The sequence below is a fragment of the Lynx canadensis genome, chromosome B4 (assembly GCF_007474595.2).
Source record: "Lynx canadensis isolate LIC74 chromosome B4, mLynCan4.pri.v2, whole genome shotgun sequence".
Taxonomy (NCBI): domain Eukaryota; kingdom Metazoa; phylum Chordata; class Mammalia; order Carnivora; family Felidae; genus Lynx; species Lynx canadensis.
Window position 1 is genome coordinate 51,148,532 of NC_044309.1, and position 18,194 is coordinate 51,166,725.

The 18,194-nt window shown below is 33.2% G+C and overlaps 1 protein-coding gene across 4 annotated transcripts in view; it reads left to right on the top strand.

Moving 5' to 3' along the window:
• Positions 1–18,194, top strand: part of PIK3C2G (phosphatidylinositol-4-phosphate 3-kinase catalytic subunit type 2 gamma) — a 358,133-nt gene that overhangs the window by 41,912 nt on the left and 298,027 nt on the right. The gene's annotated exons all lie outside the window — the stretch shown is intronic.

The window sequence follows — 18,194 nt, forward strand, 5'->3', positions numbered from 1 at the left end:
TTACTATTCTACCATAATGTAGAATAATGTCAAATGTGTTTGAAAATAACTTGTCAGTAATTTGGTGAATTTAGCAATATTATCAGGAAATCCAGTCTTTCACTGTGCAATGTTAACTGTGACTGTTTAAGACATTATCTACCTTTCTGTATTCCATTTATAACAAAATAATAATAACTATTTATATGTCATAGATATTTCATTGCATTAACTCACAGATATCCCCCTTCTCCCTTATGTATTTGCACCTACCCATTTATATACCCAATGACTGGGCTGCTACCTTCCTCCAATATATGGTTTTGACACTGTATACAAAGAGCAAGGAGAAATACTTGAGAAATGTAATCTTATACTTAATACTCATTAAAATTCAACTTCTGAATGTTTAGCCTCCAAATGTACATCTGGTCTTCGGCTAATGTCAAACATTAGATGCAAAGAATACGAAACATTATCAAGGGGTGCCTGAGTGGCTCAGTCGGTTAAGCATCCAACTCTTTATTTCGGCTCAGGTCATGATCTCTCCGTTCGTGGGCCTGAGCCCTGCGTCAGTTTCTGCGCTGACAGGGCCGAGCCCACTTGGTATTCTCTCCCTCTCTTTCTGTCCCTCCTGTGCGTGAGCACATGCATGCTCTCTCTCTCTCTCCCTCTCTCTCTCTCTCTCAAAAATAAATTAACATGAAAAAAATTTTTTAAAAAATTATCAAAATTTTATATTGAGTATTATCAGTAGGAAATAACATCCCACAAGTAAAAGTATTGAAGAGACAGAAATTTGGAAAAGTATAATGTGAATAAATTTATAATGACTTTGGCTTAATTACTGTTTCAAATGTGTAAGTTATCTATAATTAGCTCAACTGTGACTGCTAAAAATGTATGTAACATTTTTCTTTTTCTTGTTAATATAAACATACAGATTTCCTAAATGTTTTATAGTCATTTATTTCTATCAAATATTTCATTTAATTGGACTTTTATTAAGATAGTAATAAATACATAAATAAATAAATAAATAAATAAATAAATAAATAAATCAGGGATTTATTTACTATTTAAGATTAACATACTACCTCTTTGTTATGATTTTTTAAAATAAGCATAATATTCATTACTATTCTTTATAACATTTAAATCAGTAAGATTTTTTTGTTTATTCCTATTAAATTTGTCAAAAAAAGTGCCCTTAAACACTTGGATATCTTTTCATGTTTTTCTACAGAAGGAACACAGGTAACACAAAATAAAGTTAATGATACAATAGGTAATAATTTAGGCTCTAACAGTTATAGTACTACACTTCATCTGGAGTATTTGACTAGCTTTGATTGATAAAAATAATAATAGCCATTTATCAAGTGCATGTTATTTGGTTACCTCATATTGAGTAGACTTCTAAGTCTTATGACATTATCAGTGCAATAGATACTGCTTAACCCCTAGTTTATAGATGGGAAGTCTGACCTTTTGTTGAACTAGGAAGCTGGTAGAATGAAGCCTGAATTCAAACCCAGGTTTGGCTGCTTGCCCTGGGTCTGAACTATAAAACAATAGTGCAAAAGCTCTTGAAGAATATACAAGAAATAGCAAATAGGTTCTTCATGCTACAGCACATGGTAGAAAATATATGCAGTTTTGTGGGTGTCTGCAAGAAGTTTTGTGGGTGTCTGGGGTACAGAGATTGTATTAGTCTACTTCAATTCCTATTGAGAACTACACACATACAAGACGAAGATGGGTTATATACAACCTTTGCCCTCTCCCTTGCCTAAAAATTGATAAAGCCCTGTAATCAGTTCTTACAATGCCCTATCATGAAGGCATTATTAGCATTATTATATACCAACTGCTTGTAGATCACAGATATTAATGGGAAGAATATGGAAACAGTGCAAAGAAAAATCAATGATAAACTTCTATTTGGAGAATAAATACTGAAGAAGAAATCAGTACCATGTGATAAAATGTTAATAGCTTTTGAATATAAAAAATACACTTAAATTTTGTTTTTAAAAAATAATTATCAAGAAAAAAACAGGCTAAAAATGTGAATAGCATGAATATAAATTCAATGGACAAGAAATTATTCAGGGGCACCTGAGCCACTGGGTGGCTCAGTCAGTTAAGTGTTGGGCTGTTGGTTTCAGCTCAGGTCATGATCTCCCCATTTGTGAGACTGAGCCTCGAGTGGGGCTCTGCACTGACAGCGTGGATCCTGCTTGGGATTTTCTCTCACCCTCTCTCTCTGCTCATTCCCTGGTCCTGCTCTCTCTCACTCTCACTCTCTCTCTCAAAATAAATAAACATTAAAAAAGAAATTATTTAGAGTTTGATCTAAGAACAAACATCCAATTAAGACAATGAAATACCATTTTTGCCCATCAAATTCTTAAAATATGATGAAATTCATTTGGAAATGGACAATATGTAAACAGATGCTAGAAATACACATTGATATAGCACTTGCTGAAGAGAATTTTGTCAAAAATGTGTTAAAAGTCTGTAGAAACATGTTTTAAACTGATGGATCATCTGTTTCAGCAATTCTGCCTCTATGAATACCTCTAAGTAACAATTATAATTATACAAAATGACCTAGTTATAAAGCATATTTACCATAACATAGTTTCTAATATTAGCAACAATGACAATGAAAACTGGAAAAAAATGAAATCTCCAATAGTACTCCAAAATAGTGGTAAAATAGGTCATGAGCATAATTTTATTATAATATGGCACAGAATTTATAAATCAATAAAAAATATAGCATCATATGAAATAAAAACATGTATAATACCTTTAAAAGGTGAAAGGTATCTTTTCAAATAACATTTAAATATATTAATTTTTGTTACAAGTAAATTTCTATTTGGAAAAGAAGAAATCTTATACACTAAAATGTTAAAGTAGTTACTTACACCTTGAAAAAGGACTACAATACAAATGATATTTACTCATTTCTTTTTTAATTTACAAAACATCTATGATAAACCTGCCTTTTTAACTATTACGAGATTAAAGAAATAAATTATTCCTCATTGAGATGAAAATAATAAAAACAGTAAAAATAACAACAGTAAAACCTACTTCACTTGTTAAAAGTCTTTTATGGACTAGAATTTTCATATGTAGTACCATTCACTCTCATATAAGAAAAGCATGATTATATCCATTTTACAGATGGGAATATTGAAGCAAAGAGAAATTACTTGACTTCCTAAAGGTTATGAAATTTGGAAGCAGCAAAGTGGATAGCATAAGTCTACCTGGCTATGAAGCCCAAACCTTTCTAATGTATAACAAAGTCTCCTTCATAATGAAGGGCCACTTGAAAATAAAAATTATGGGGATAATGTTTCATTAGAGATAATGAACATTAATTTGGGCTGTAAACATGGGTTTATAATTCAACATACAGAATTTGGGTAAAACACAAGAAAAAGAAACCATAGTTTACAGAACAATCATGTTCTGACATATTTAAATTTTTAAAAATCTTTAATCACAGACATTTTGAAGTGATTAGACTAAAATAAAGGAAAATCACAATCACTAAAGGTGGGCTTGTTCAATTTCATTTTTTTTTTTAATTTAAATCTAAGTTAGTTAACACATAGTGTAATAATAGTTCCAGGAGTAGAACCACTCCTGCACTCCAGGAATAAATCCCACTTGATTGTGGTAAATTATTCATTTAATGTATTGTCAGATTTGGTTTGCTAGTATTAAATTTCTGATTAGACAAAAATATTGTTTTGGAATTTTGACACTGTTTAAGCAAATAAATATTTTCAAAACAAATGCTGCCCACAATTGATAATGCTACGGTATCACTGTTGCTTTGGCAAAATGAGTTTAACTTTCTTTAACATCAACTTATCTTTTAAAAAATTTATTTCTAATGTATTTGTTCTAGTTTACAAATGAGCTATAGTATTACATTTTAGTAATCTTTAATTCCAGATTTAAAATTTTATTAAGCCTCTATTAATCTTTTCAGGGTATATAGATTGCTTTGAGCTCCTGTGGAGTGTAGGTCTAAATACATAAAAAATATTATGTAGTTGTCGGAGTGCCTGCGTGGCTCAGTCAGTTAAGCATCCGACTCTTGACTTCAGCTCAGGTCGTGATCTCAAGGTCATGAGACTGAGTCCCTGAGTTGGCTCCTCAGTGGACATGGAGTCTGCTTAAGATTTTCTCCCTCTCCCTCTCTCTGTCTCTGTCTCTCTCTCAGTCTCACCTTCTCGCCCTGTCCCAATTGTGCCCACACACTATCTCTTTCTCAAAAAATAAATGTATTAAACACATAAATAAATAGAAGTATCTGGTTGTTAATATATAGTGAACTAAGAAGTAGAGAAGTGTTCTCGCTGCTACTGCCCTAGCATAAAAACACCACCACCAACAAAATAAAACACTATTATTTTTGTGGGATGATGTAGAAATAATATTTTTCTCATATTAAGTTCTCCTTATGTTATCAGAAATATGCAATTTTCATCTGTCCTGGATTATAAAGATAGAGATAAATTATATTTAGTTGCCACTTTTGCAATTTTTCATCTACGTTAGACCAGATAAAGAAAGACAAATACTTAAAATTTAAACTCCTTGGTTTCTTTTAGTTGGTATATTTGTCTGTTAAAATAGTCCCAATAAGTAACTACCTCATGAACCAACCAAGTTTTGAGGAAGTAGCTAGGACTTTTTGTTAGCACAATTAAAATGTAAATGGTCAGGATACTTTTCATAACTTTGCTAATAAGTATATTCATGATGCTCTATTTGTGTTTCCTCCTTAGGTTATACTTTGCTATTTTATTGAACTCACCTGTCTTTAGAGGCCCAGGGATATTAATAACATAATAATTTAGACTCTATGAAAAAAAATTTACATATTTTTCCCAAACAGTACATTTTTGTACACTGAACAAAAATGAATTTAATCAACAAAGCAAATAAGATGTTATTTATATTTTGGGGTGCCTGGGTGGCTCAGTCAGTTAAGCTTCCAACTTTGGCTCAGGTCATGATCTCACAGTTCATGAGTTTGAGCCCTGTGCCGGGCTCTGTGCTGACAGCTCAGAGCCTGGAGTCTGCTTTGGATTCTGTGTCTCCCTCTCTCTCTGCCTCTCCCCTGCTCATGCTCTCTCTCTCGCTCGCTCTCTCTCTCAAAAATAAATATTTGTTAAAAATTAAAAAAACATTGGGGCGCCTGGGTGGCGCAGTCGGTTAAGCGTCCGACTTCAGCCAGGTCACGATCTCGCGGTCCGTGAGTTCGAGCCCCGCGTCAGGCTCTAGGCTGATGGCTCGGAGCCTGGAACCTGTTTCCGATTCTGTGTCTCCCTCTCTCTCTGCCCCTCCCCCGTTCATGCTCTGTCTCTCTCTGTCCCAAAAATGAATAAACGTTGAAAAAAAAAATTTTTTTTTTAAAAATAAAAAAAAATTAAAAAATTAAAAAAAATTAAAAACACATTAAAAATTGTTTTAATTAAAGAAAAAGATGTTATTTATATTTTGTAACATATTGCAAAATAAAGAAAGAGAACTTTCCTAGCAAGTCCATATTCCCTTTTTTAATTTTTTTAAATGTTTATTTAGTTTTGAGAGCAGTATTGCTCTCACTTTTGCTCTGGCTCTCTCCCTCCTTGTTATTAAATGTTTCTATAAACACAGGAACTCACTTTAATAGCATGTCCCCACAACTATTCTCAAAAATGAGAAGGTTCCTGACCTCTTACACCTGGATATCATGTATTTACCAGGTACTTCAACTATATCAAATAGTTTCATTAGCTACAGTATTCTCCTTAAAAAATTGCTTTATACATGATTTTAAATACTATATTACGAACAAAAAAAAAATTAAAGAATTAGGACAGAAACTATCCATTTTCTCATAAGGCTCAAGTTAGCTTCATACAAAATTGTTAGCAATACAAAGTACAGAATATTAAAACTGTACATTGCAGTCAAAAAATTAAATAGAGAAATAATAGAAAAATAAAAGTAATCTTGTACATTCAAAACACATTAACATCTCCCATCATGTTCCTGGTCTGTAGACCTCAAATTAATTACAATAGCTGGAATTTCCTGGGTAATTTCATTTCCCCATTTCTCATGATCTTATCCAGCAGAGAGACCCCATCGGGCAAATACAGTGGCAGGTTGAGGACAGGAACAACTACCTTTTTTTCTTTCCTGTTAGATGCAGTACAGATACAAAACCCAGTGTGCCTGGTTCTTGTTTCTTTCCAGGGAGCAACAAGATTTGTACCTTCACCTGCACTCGTAACCATCTCACATGACCTTTTTCTTCATAAATGTATTTGTGATATATGAAGCATAATGTTACTTCATAATTGTACCCCTTAGTATCCAGCCCAACATTTACTAGGAGTACAGGTTTTTCATGTGATGTAAGTAATTTCTTCTCTCACAAGTCATGCTATATGTTTTACTTTCTAATTCAACTTAAAAACAATGTTTCTTAGGTGCTGCATGAAACAATAAAATTTACTATGCTTAAAAGCTTTTGTTGAATAAATCATGACTGCACCGTCAGTAGTAAACCACAAGTGCTGCATAAGAAGAAACTGAATAATCTTTCTGGAAAATTCTGCTTGAGCCTATTGCTTACATTTATGACCAGGTGTTTTATCAATGATTTAAACAAAACAAAACTGTTCTATATTATTTAATTGACTTTTGTCAAAGAATGCCAGAACCCAGAGTGCTAAAAATGTAAAAAGAAAAATCTATGGTAATTAAAAATCTTACTTTGAAATTGCCTTATATATTATTTTTGTCATACATATTCTTTTTTAAAAGACATTTTTAATGTTTATTTATTTTTGAGAGAGAGAGAGACAGAGTGTAAGCAGGGGAGTGGCAGAGACACAGAATCCGAAGCAGGCTCCATATATAGTTATATATATTCTTTTTTTTTTTTTTTTCAACGTTTATTTATTTTTGGGACAGAGAGAGACAGAGCATGAACGGGGGAGGAGCAGAGAGAGAGGGAGACACAGAATCGGAAACAGGCTCCAGGCTCTGAGCCATCAGCCCAGAGCCCGACGCGGGGCTCGAACTCACGGACCGCGAGATCGCGACCTGGCTGAAGTCGGACGCTTAACCGACTGCGCCACCCAGGCGCCCCTAGTTATATATATTCTTAAATCTAAATTTAAAAGGCTGTATCCACGTCTTTATTCATTAGTAGCATTGATTAATTTGATCTGGTTATCTACTAGGGAATCCCTTTTCTCTCTTCTGACCTTTCCCAGTTGAGAAAATCTTAAATAACCTTCGATTAGAGTGAGAAAATCCTCTTCAAAAATTGTATCTAATTAGAATTTTAAAATAATCTTCTTGAAAAAGAAAACCTTCTACTACTAAAAAAAATTAGCTAATTTCATGACAATCTGTATTAATTTATTCTTTAAATATCTGGTTACAAATTGGAATTGCTTTATTCAAAGTAATCAGACTACTAATTACCAGTAGGGAAAAGGCTAAGTTTTATAAAGTTAAACTATACAAAGTTTAAACTTTATATATAATGATTATACTCACTAGCAGTAAAAACTGAATACTGTATACATTCCTGGGGGTGGGCGGAATGAGTCCCTTTCTTAATAAATTTAAGGATTTCCTTTAGCGACTTAAACAAATTGATTATTTTCAGCACATTCAGAACAGCCTAAGATTGCCAATATTATAATTGACTCTTTTTAGACTTAATTTTGTAAATAAATAGCTTACGGTGTTTTTTTTTTCTTTTACATAATTTTGCTCTTCCACTTAGAAATCATAAAACCATGTCAGAGCGTTGGAAAGAATGTGTCAAAACTCTGAGAACTTTCACGTACCATAATAAAAGTTGTGTTCTGTTAATAGTTCATTCATTAAGAGCATCTTGAGCTACTTCAGTTTAGTTTTTAGATCTCTGTCAAAGGATTTTTCCTAATTTTTAAAAATTAATTTTGCTTTCTCTCTTTAGCAAACAGCTAACTAAAGTAACAATAGTAATAATGTACCATATAAACTTGCATCTGGTTTTAACCAACAATTCTACGTAAAACAAATGTCCTAATATGTGAATACTCTCTATATAATTTCATTTGAAAGCAATTCCCCCAAAGAAAAGTCTTGTGTTGAATACGGGTCATTTGCTACTAAAAGCTACATGTAAGAATTAAAGCATATTTCAGACTCAAGTTTTCTAAAAAGCTTTATGATGACTGGACATGCATCATCAGCCAACAGACTTGATAAAAGGAATCACTTGATTAAAATAAAAACCCGTTGCATTATTTTTCCAAGAAGACAAGGCAAATCAGAACTAAACATTGGTATATAATTTAATATCATTATACCTAAAATTATAATAATCAATAAGCAGCTATCAAGTTATTTTTGTTACTCAAAAGCACTTACTTCTAAAAGCTAAGAATTAAAAATCTCCCTCTCCTCACCAATTTTGAATTAATTGAAGGTTAAGTAATCTAATGATCTGTTTTTCTTAAGGAATAAGATAGAGAATATGTGAATTGCATAGTATTTCAAATTAGCCAATATCACCTTAATGAGGCTTAAATGTGCTAATTTAATTTGAGTTCTTGAATGGTTTATATTCATAAAGTCTGCAGAATGTTTCTCCTCTGGAGGTTTGTGGGGAAAATAATGAAACTTTGAAATGGGATAAGATCTGTATTTTTGATCTCTTGAGTTGGTGACTGTATTACAAATTCTGCACACCATACCTCAAAAATAATTCCCATGAGTTTAGTATATATATTTTTGTAAAGGACACAAAGCTCCACATTCACTGATGTGTTTCTTCCTTATTTACTCTCTATCTTCTTCATTTATGTAACTTTTTTTTTAATGTTTACGTATTTTTGAAAGAGAGAGACAGAGCATGAGTTAGGGAGGGCAGAGAGACAGAGAGACAGAGAATCTGAAGCAGGCTCCAGGCTCTGAGCTGTCAGCACAGAGCCTGACATGGGGCTCAAACTCAGGTATGGTGACATCATGACCTGAGAAGAAGTAGGATGCTTAACCAACTGAACCACCCAGGTGCCTCTAACTTCATTTATTTAAACTTTTGTGTTATTACTGATCTTTTGTGAATGCACAGCTTAAGAGAGGGCATTGTAAACTTGAAAGTTGTTATAAAACACTTCCTCTAGATTAAAAAAATTGAATTAAAAACTATGTGTATTATATATGTAAAGAAACACAATGATATTGAAGTGAAGAAGCATAAGGGAGAGTTGCTTTTTACAAGCTAGAGGGAATTCTTAAGGAAAAATGGCACACCTGAAAAAAAAAGCTTAGATCTCTCAGGTGAGGTTCTCTCTTGAGTAGTAGCTGTTGATAAAATTTATGCCCCATAGAGGGTCTCTATTCAAAACTATGACCCTCCTCTATTAAATACCCCATGGCTGTAAGCCCTAGTTTTAGAATTTAACCTATGCTTCCCTCTCTAAACCATGACATTTAACTTTTCCTATTCATGGTTCCCTTGAAAGCAAAATAACAATAAAATTGAGGATCACTGGTTGAGGAAAACAATGTACCACTGATGTTTATTTATGCTGAGTAGCAAGTAACAATTTAAGCATACAATACAGGGTGTTTTCATTGGTTACAAAACATACTAGAATTAAGGATTATGACAGAAGTAACATGAGCAACATTTTTAAGTGGCAAATATGGAAGGAATATGTGTGTACTTGTGTGTGCACAGAACACACATAAATATTTGAAAAATATTCTCTGGAGTGCTATGGTATTATTAATATTTTAATATTTTGTTATATTCACCTTATATTTCTTAGTAAACATAAGTATTAAAAAGCAGCTTAATTGCTGAATTTCCTTAAAGAAGTATATTTAATAGCTCTAGCAATACTGGATTTCAACATTTATAAAATCAAATGAACATAATTTTGTTCTATATATGACCATAATATTTCACAATTTATAAAATCAAATGAATGTAATTTTTTTCTCTATAGGACCATAATATTTCACAATACATCTCTGTAACTATTTCCTACACATAAGAATAAAGAATATTTAAACCTAACTAGGTTATCCTATAAAATAAGGACTTGTATGTACTTATTCCAATAAAACAAGAATGTTTGTAAATGTGAGTTTACAAGGAGTGCTTAAGCTGAGGGGAATCAGTATTCATAGGTTGAACATTATTTAGGATTAGGATGTCTTTTTTGCCCATAAGACACATTTGAGGTTATTTGCATATCATTTTTTGGTGTTAAGGTCATTAATCTCTCCTTAAATAAACATTCTGCTATAGAAATACTTTAAAATAACATGAGCTACTTATGAATAGGAAATAGAAGTAATTATGTGCAAGGATTCAGATTGTGGTGTTCATTTTAAATGACAGGTATACTCATAACAGTTCTGAAGATAGTGACTAACACATAGATGGAATCCAATACTTGTTGAGAGAACAAATAAGTGGATGTGCAGAATTCTGACTTACTAGTATATATGAAGAAAAACTAAACTTTTTATTGTATCATAAAGACTCAGTTCATTTAACAAAGTTTTTTACATGAATGTTCAATGAAACTACTAAGCACCCAATTTAAAATGTTACCAGATTGAGAAAAAACATCATTGGTATAATCTGAAGTAGATAATTCCAATGTTCACCTTAGAGGTATAGTAATACCTAAATATGGGATTTCTCTTAGTGCTCAAGTCCTGTTCTCCAATATTACCCATCGTAGTGGCAATATTTTTTGTTCTCTTTCTCTTGGGATGGTAGGCTTTCTTCCTATATTTCCTGATACCTAGAGTCATCAAACACAAATCAGTTTTTCCTTATTCAACTTACTCATTAAATTCTGTATACCAACCTTTCTATTCTTGAATGCTTTGTTTTTATTTTTCTGTCTTCTATTTCCTCTAAATCAGCTCTGTCCAATGGACATGTAACGTGGGCCACATAATTAAGTTTTCTACTAGCCACTTGAAAAACACATAAAAAGAAACTTGAAGAAATAAATCTTAATACATATTTTATTTATTTAACTCAAATATTTAACCAAAATTATTTCAACATGTAATCACAATTTTAAAAATACTGAGATGTTTTACATTCCTTTTTTTTGTGCTAAGTCTTCAAAATTCAAAGTGTATTTTATGCTTAGAGCACATCTGAATTCAGACTAGTGACATATTAAGTGTTCAATAGCCACATGTGTCCAGTGGTTACAAACAAATTGATTGAAATGGTGGTCTTGCCAAGAAGAGTGATGGCAAAGTGATGAATAGTAGTTTATAGCTCTTAGAAAGTGCTATGGTTAATGGAGACTCTGTAAGATCAGAGACTTCATCTTAAGTGACAATTCTAGGACAATAATAGTTTTGTTATTGTTAACATACCTAAAAAGGACTGTTAGTATTTTAAACATGATACCTGAAAAAATGAGGTACTGAATACAATCTCTTCTGCAATATAACATATTACTGTAACATAAATTAGCTTATTCATAGAAGTTACCTTACTACATGTAAAACATTCTGGCATATTAATGTATTGTTCTGTTAAATAACAGTGGCTGAATGCAAAGCATTCAGGAAGTTGCTGAGGCAGTGACCACTGACCATTCACCAAACATGCATTTTTTCTCTCACCTTGGCCTCGGGCTGTCTTGAAAATGTTTATTACAGAATTTTCCACAATTTTTGGGCATTTTTGCTCTTGCTTCTGTATTTAGAAGCATCAAACTTTCTCGTATCCACTTCTAACCAAATAAAGCCAACTCTTTTATTTACTATGATACTTCTTTATATTTTTTAAATTAGTGTGTCTTTTAAAAACTGTCCTGATTTTTTTAAGATTTGTGTATGTAGGGGCGCCTGGTGGCTCAGTCAGTTAAGCATCCAACTTCAGTTCAGGTCATGATCTTGCGGTTTGTGAGTTCAAGCCCCTTGTGGGGCCATGTGCTGAAAGCTCAGAACCTGGAGCCTGCTTCAGATTTGTGTCTCCCTCTCTCTCTCCCCCTCCCCCCCACCTAGAATAAATAAACATCAAAAAAAAATTTTTTTAAAGATTTGTGTATGTATGTGCATGTGCGCTCTGGTTAGAGACCTTATTGATTCGACTGGTCTCTTCCAACCCTTTTTTCCCAAGAGACCTGTTATTTTTAGCCCACAATTTGCAAAACACCTCACTGCACCCTTATATGGATAGAAACACATGGAAAAAAAAGAAACACGTGTATCACATTATACCAGGAATGCTTGAATCTATAAGTAAGTTTTATGTGTGCTATTTTTACTTCAAATATTTATGTTCTAATCTCTCATCTTATTTTGTCAATATAAGTGTCCTTATTTGCAAAATGAGGTATCTGGACCAGAACTGTACTTCTTTTCCAGTTTTTGAGATCTTTTTCATGCAAAACCATACATGATATTCCCACAATTAGAATGATAATATAGATCTTCAGGCCTAAATTAGTATATTAAAATGCAAATCTACCTACCTGCCCACCAAAATTCTCATGAAAGGACAGGAAAAAATATTACTACAAAACCTGGTAAAACAAGAAGAGTGATAGCATGGGAAGGAGGAAACAGTTGCAAGGGGATTGTGGAGCTCCTAGATAAAATGTTGAAAGATACTTAAAATAGGAGGGACTTGGGGCGCCTGGGTGACTCAGTCGGTTGAGCGTCCGACTTCGGCTCAGGTCATGATCTCACGGTCCGTGAGTTCGAGCCCCGCGTCGGGCTCTGTGCTGACAGCTTGGAGCCTGGAGCCTGCTTCCGATTCTGTGTCTCCCTCTCTCTCTGACCCTCCCCCATTCATGCTCTGTCTCTCTCTGTCTCAAAAATAAATAAACATTAAAAAAAATTTAAAAAAAAAATAAAAAAAAAATAAAATAGGAGGGACTTGAGACATTCATTTGATAGCTTTATAAAAAACAAGACGATTTCCTAAGGAATGATGAATTTTCAAAATTAGCTCAATGAGAGAAGTATAAAAGTAAAAATAAGGCGCAGTGGGGAGTGAAAGTTAGTTTTTAGTTAAACTGCAACAAACCTTCAAGGACTAGAGATTTCTCGATTATAGAAACCGTTCCAGGACAGAGAAAAAGGTACATGCAGTTTACAAGTCTGACCTAATTATGATGCCTAAAACAAGTAAAGATAACAAAATGTTAAAATTATAGGCCTCTCGATGTGGAGAAACGGGAACCCTCTTGCACTGTTGGTGGGAATGCAAATTGGTGCAGCCGCTCTGGAAAGCAGTGTGGAGGTTCCTCAGAAAATTAAAAATAGACCTACCCTATGACCCAGCAATAGCACTGCTAGGAATTTATCCAAGGGATACAGGAGTACTGATGCATAGGGGCACTTGTACCCCAATGTTCATAGCAGCACTCTCAACAATAGCCAAATTATGGAAAGAGCCTAAATGTCCATCAACTGATGAATGGATAAAGAAATTGTGGTTTATATACACAATGGAATACTATGTGGCAATGAGAAAAAATGAAATATGGCCCTTTGTAGCAACGTGGATGGAACTGGAGAGTGTAATGCTAAGTGAAATAAGCCATACAGAGAAAGACAGATACCATATGGTTTCACTCTTATGTGGATCCTGAGAAACTTAACAGGAACCCATGGGGGAGGGGAAGGAAAAAAAAAAAAAAGAGGTTAGAGTGGGAGAGAGCCAAAGCATAAGAGACTGTTAAAAACTGAGAACAAACTGAGGGTTGATGGGGGGTGGGAAGGAGGGGAGGGTGGGTGATGGGTATTGAGGAGGGCACCTTTTGGGATGAGCACTGGGTGTTGTATGGAAACCAATTTGTCAATAAATTTCATAAAAAAAAATAAATAAAAAAAAATAAATAAAAAAATAAAATAAAATTATAGGCCTCTCTAAATTTGACATATACAAAAAAACCTTTAAAACTTGCAAATTAAACCTACTATGGGGGCAAGTCTAAATAAAAATGTAAAGATAATTTTAAATTAGGAAAATCTATCAATGTAATTAATACATTAACATATTCAAGAAAAAATGATCTCACTGTGATGCACCTAACAGATACAGAAAGCCCGTCTGATAAATTTGAAACTTATTTATAATTTTTTTTTAATTTTTAATACAATAGAACAGGAAAAGTATAAACCAGGAATACAGAGCGAATACATCCAATGATTAATCATTTGAGGCATTTCCGATAAAAGCAAAAAAAAGAGAAGGATGTCTACCATCATTGCTACTATTCAACAGTGTGCCTCATATCCTATACATCACAGTAAGATATGAAAACAAAAGGAAGAAAACATATTGGAAAGCAATAGACAAAACAATGATTATTTTTAAAGAAAATAATTTTCTGTTAGAAAATCCAAAATAATCAATTGAAAACCATTAGGTATTACAACAGGATTCCACCAGATAAATTAACATATAAAGCCAACTAATAAATACTGTGAAAAAAAAACCTCTGACTTATAATAGAACAGAATCTATAAAATATCTTGCAAAAAGCATATGTGTAAGAAAAATTGGAAAGAAAACTAACACTTTACTCAAGGGCATAAAAGAGAATTAGAGTGTATGTAGAAATATCCTTAAGGAGTAGATTCAATATTATAAAAATACCAATTCTTTTTATATAATTCCATAAATTAAATATAAGTCTGCACTATATTAGCATTTTATCTTTAGCATTGGCACACTAATTCTAAAATTGTTCTGGAAGAGAAACCGTGCAAAAATAGATAATATAATTTTTTTAAATGGTGACTTTCAATTCCACACTTCAAAATACGCTTCAATTAAATAACTGAAGCAATCTGTTATTGGCACAGGAATAGATATATAGATTAATGGAATACTTATAGTCCAGAAATCAGATATCTATGAAAATTGGTCATGTGATGAATACAACAGGTCACAGATGAAAAGACATCCATCCTCTTTAGAGGTGTTCAATAACATTGCCAGTATATTGGAAAAATGTCCAAATTGGAACTATGCATCACTCTTTACTCAACAAATGCATTTCAGATGGATTCTATATAAGGACATAAGTATAAAAAACAAAAAAGAGTGTTGCTCTGAAAAAAAATTACGCTTAATTCTTTTTTTAATGTTTATTTATTTGTTTTGATAGAAAGAGAAAGCATGTGTGTGGGGAGGAGGGGAGACAGAGAGAGAGGGAGAGAGAGAATCCCAAGCAGACTCTGGGCTGTCAGTGCAGAGTCCAAGGATGGGTTCAATTCCACAAACTGTGAGATTATGAACTGAGCCAAAATCAAGAAATTTGGACACTTGATGGACTGAGCCACCCAGGCACACCTAAGTTGAATTCTTTATAATAACTGATAAAAAGGAATTATTAAAAACTATTACTGCTGAATTAAATGTGGAAGAAACAACTTTAAATGATTAGAGCAATAATTATAAAAATCTAAACCAATTCTTTATTCAGGTTGTTCCTCAAGTTCAAGTACATGCTTTTTATAAAGAATGTGGAACTAGAAGTTAAAGATAATTACTTGTAGGTTTGGTTTATGCCAGAAAGAAGACATAAAATTGTAATCAATAGACCCTTCATCCTATATCAAAGTCTTCCTTTACTCTGATATCAAACTTAGGCAATTGAGAGTCTATTTAGATATTTTTAGTTAAAAATAGAATGTTTTCAGACATCTGTCTTTTTTATAATTCCCATCTCTAACTTTGTTTTACTTACACTTTTCTTGATTTCATCAGTTAAGAGATAAAAGAATCTAGACCTACAATTCATACAGTCCCCATTTGGACAATTGGAAGGCAATTGGAGGGCAATGTGGGAGAACCAAACTGATGTCATATTTAGGTCCTAAGGCTTATTTGAGAATGTGATGTACACAGTGATTAAATTGAGGTTACAATGGAAAAAATAAGATACATGTTATTTAAATATTAGGTAACCATTGGAAGATTAAAAATATATTTATGTCTCCAACCCTCTAAAGATAAAGAAGAGACTCAAAGAAGATTCAGTAACCTCAACAAATGAAAGAAAACAATAAAAATTCATAGTTAATATAAACAGCAATAACAGCAGAAGGCATTGCTATGGGTGAAATAGTTTAAATTTTCTGATTAAAAAAGTCTTAGAAAGTAAGTTAAAAAATATTTAGCTATAGGCTAGAGACACAGGTAAAATAAAATGATTTCATTTTTAACAGAAAAATATATGTATTTAGCCACTTATTTCAGCTTACAAAAAAGTGCCATGAACTCTGAGTAAACTATTCTTCTGGAAAAAGGGAAAGAGGAGAATTTTTCTTATCTGTTTTGTTTCCCACAGCTTAGTACAATTCAGAAGTTTCCCATAACTTAACATAAAAAAGAGAGAGAGATGAATTATAGGGGTAAAAAAGAGACTTACAAACTCTGGTAATTACCCAAAATCTGATAACTACTCAGATCCTGCCACACACACACAGACACACACACATGCACAAACACACAAAGAGTGAAGGCAAGATAAGGGAAGAACTAGATCCTACTTTTAGAAAGGGGTAGAATTGGCAAATTTAGTTAATGAAAATATAGGCTTTCCAGTTAAATTTCAGTTTCAAAAAATCCCAAATTTTGAAATTATATATCAAACAGTACATGAGACATACCTATACTAAAAAATATATTCACTATTACTGAAATTCTTATTTACTGGCCATCTTCTATTTTATTTGGAAGCCCTAGTAAGGGGTATACATACAAATGGGCGAAGAAAAAAAAAAGTTCAAGAAAGCAGCAACTATATCTGAGACTAACTCTCTAGACTGGGGTCCAGCCTTCAACACACGAGGAATTCTGATAGCAAGGTGGTCCACTACTCTTAAAATGTTTCCCAGAATAGGAATAGGAAAACAGGACTCTGCATGGAAAGAGGAGTTGGGGGTGGGAGGTGAAAGGAGAGGAACTTGAGTCCATGTGATAGAATATGGAGAATGCCCTTGCTGCAGAACTTGGTCAGCGAGGAAGGCAGGAACTCAGGGAATACACATGGCATGCCTTATGTGTAGACTAGCAGCAGAAATAACTCAAGGAACAATACAGAGAGTACTGGGACAGAAATCAAACAGGGGCTGTGGGAATGAGGTGTAGAACAAATGTTATGGATACCAACATTCACCATTTTAGTGAGTGGATAGGTGTTGGGTCTTCTTAAAAAAGATATCATTTGTCGAAATAAGAACATTTATAGAAAATTTACTAGCTATCAACTGAGTAATGCTTTATTTCTCTGTCACTGTTGGGAATAACCGATCCCAAATGTTTAGTGAATTTTCCAGATAAATGGGTATGTCAACTTAAGGGCCTCAAATGTTTTAATTTTTTTAATGTTTATTTATTTTTGAGAGACAGAGAAAGACAGAGTGTGGGTGGTGGAGGGGCAGAGAGAGAGGGAGACACAGAATCTGGGTTCCAGGCTCTGTCTGAGCTGTCAGCACAGAGCCTGATGAGGGGCTCAAACTCACGATCATCACCTGAGCTGAAGTTGGATACTTAACTGACTGAGCCACCAGGGACCCCTCAAATGTTTTAATATAAGGGTTTTTTCTACTGAAATCCGTCATACATTTAACCAAGATCCTTAATAAAGTAATTAACATAATTCATCCTTTTTAATGGCTCTTACAGGGAGAGAGCGGAAAGGAAGGAAGAAGAAAATTATGCCTTTAGAAATTTCTAAAATATGTGGGGATATTCTGTCTATTTAATTTGCTTGTCAACCCTTTCATTTGGACATTAATAATATCAACTCTAAAATACATATACTGTGTTTCAGATAGTTTAATTGGCTTGCCTAAGGTCATGGAGCTAGTAAATCTGTCTCTAAAGCCCATGACATCTCCACCTCACTGCTCCACTTCCTTGATACAGTGGTCCCTGCATACACTTTGTGGCATCAATTAGACCTCCCAGAAGCATGTTGTCCTCAGCTTTGAGAGGACTGGATAAAAAAAAAAACTAACTTTGGCTATGTAAAATATTCTCTATTATAATTTATCTCCATTGCAAAGATATCTAATCATTTTCTAACTTGATGCACTTGAAGAATAATTGTAATATCTTATCATTTAAAATGAATATAATGAGGATATATTTTTAAATAAGT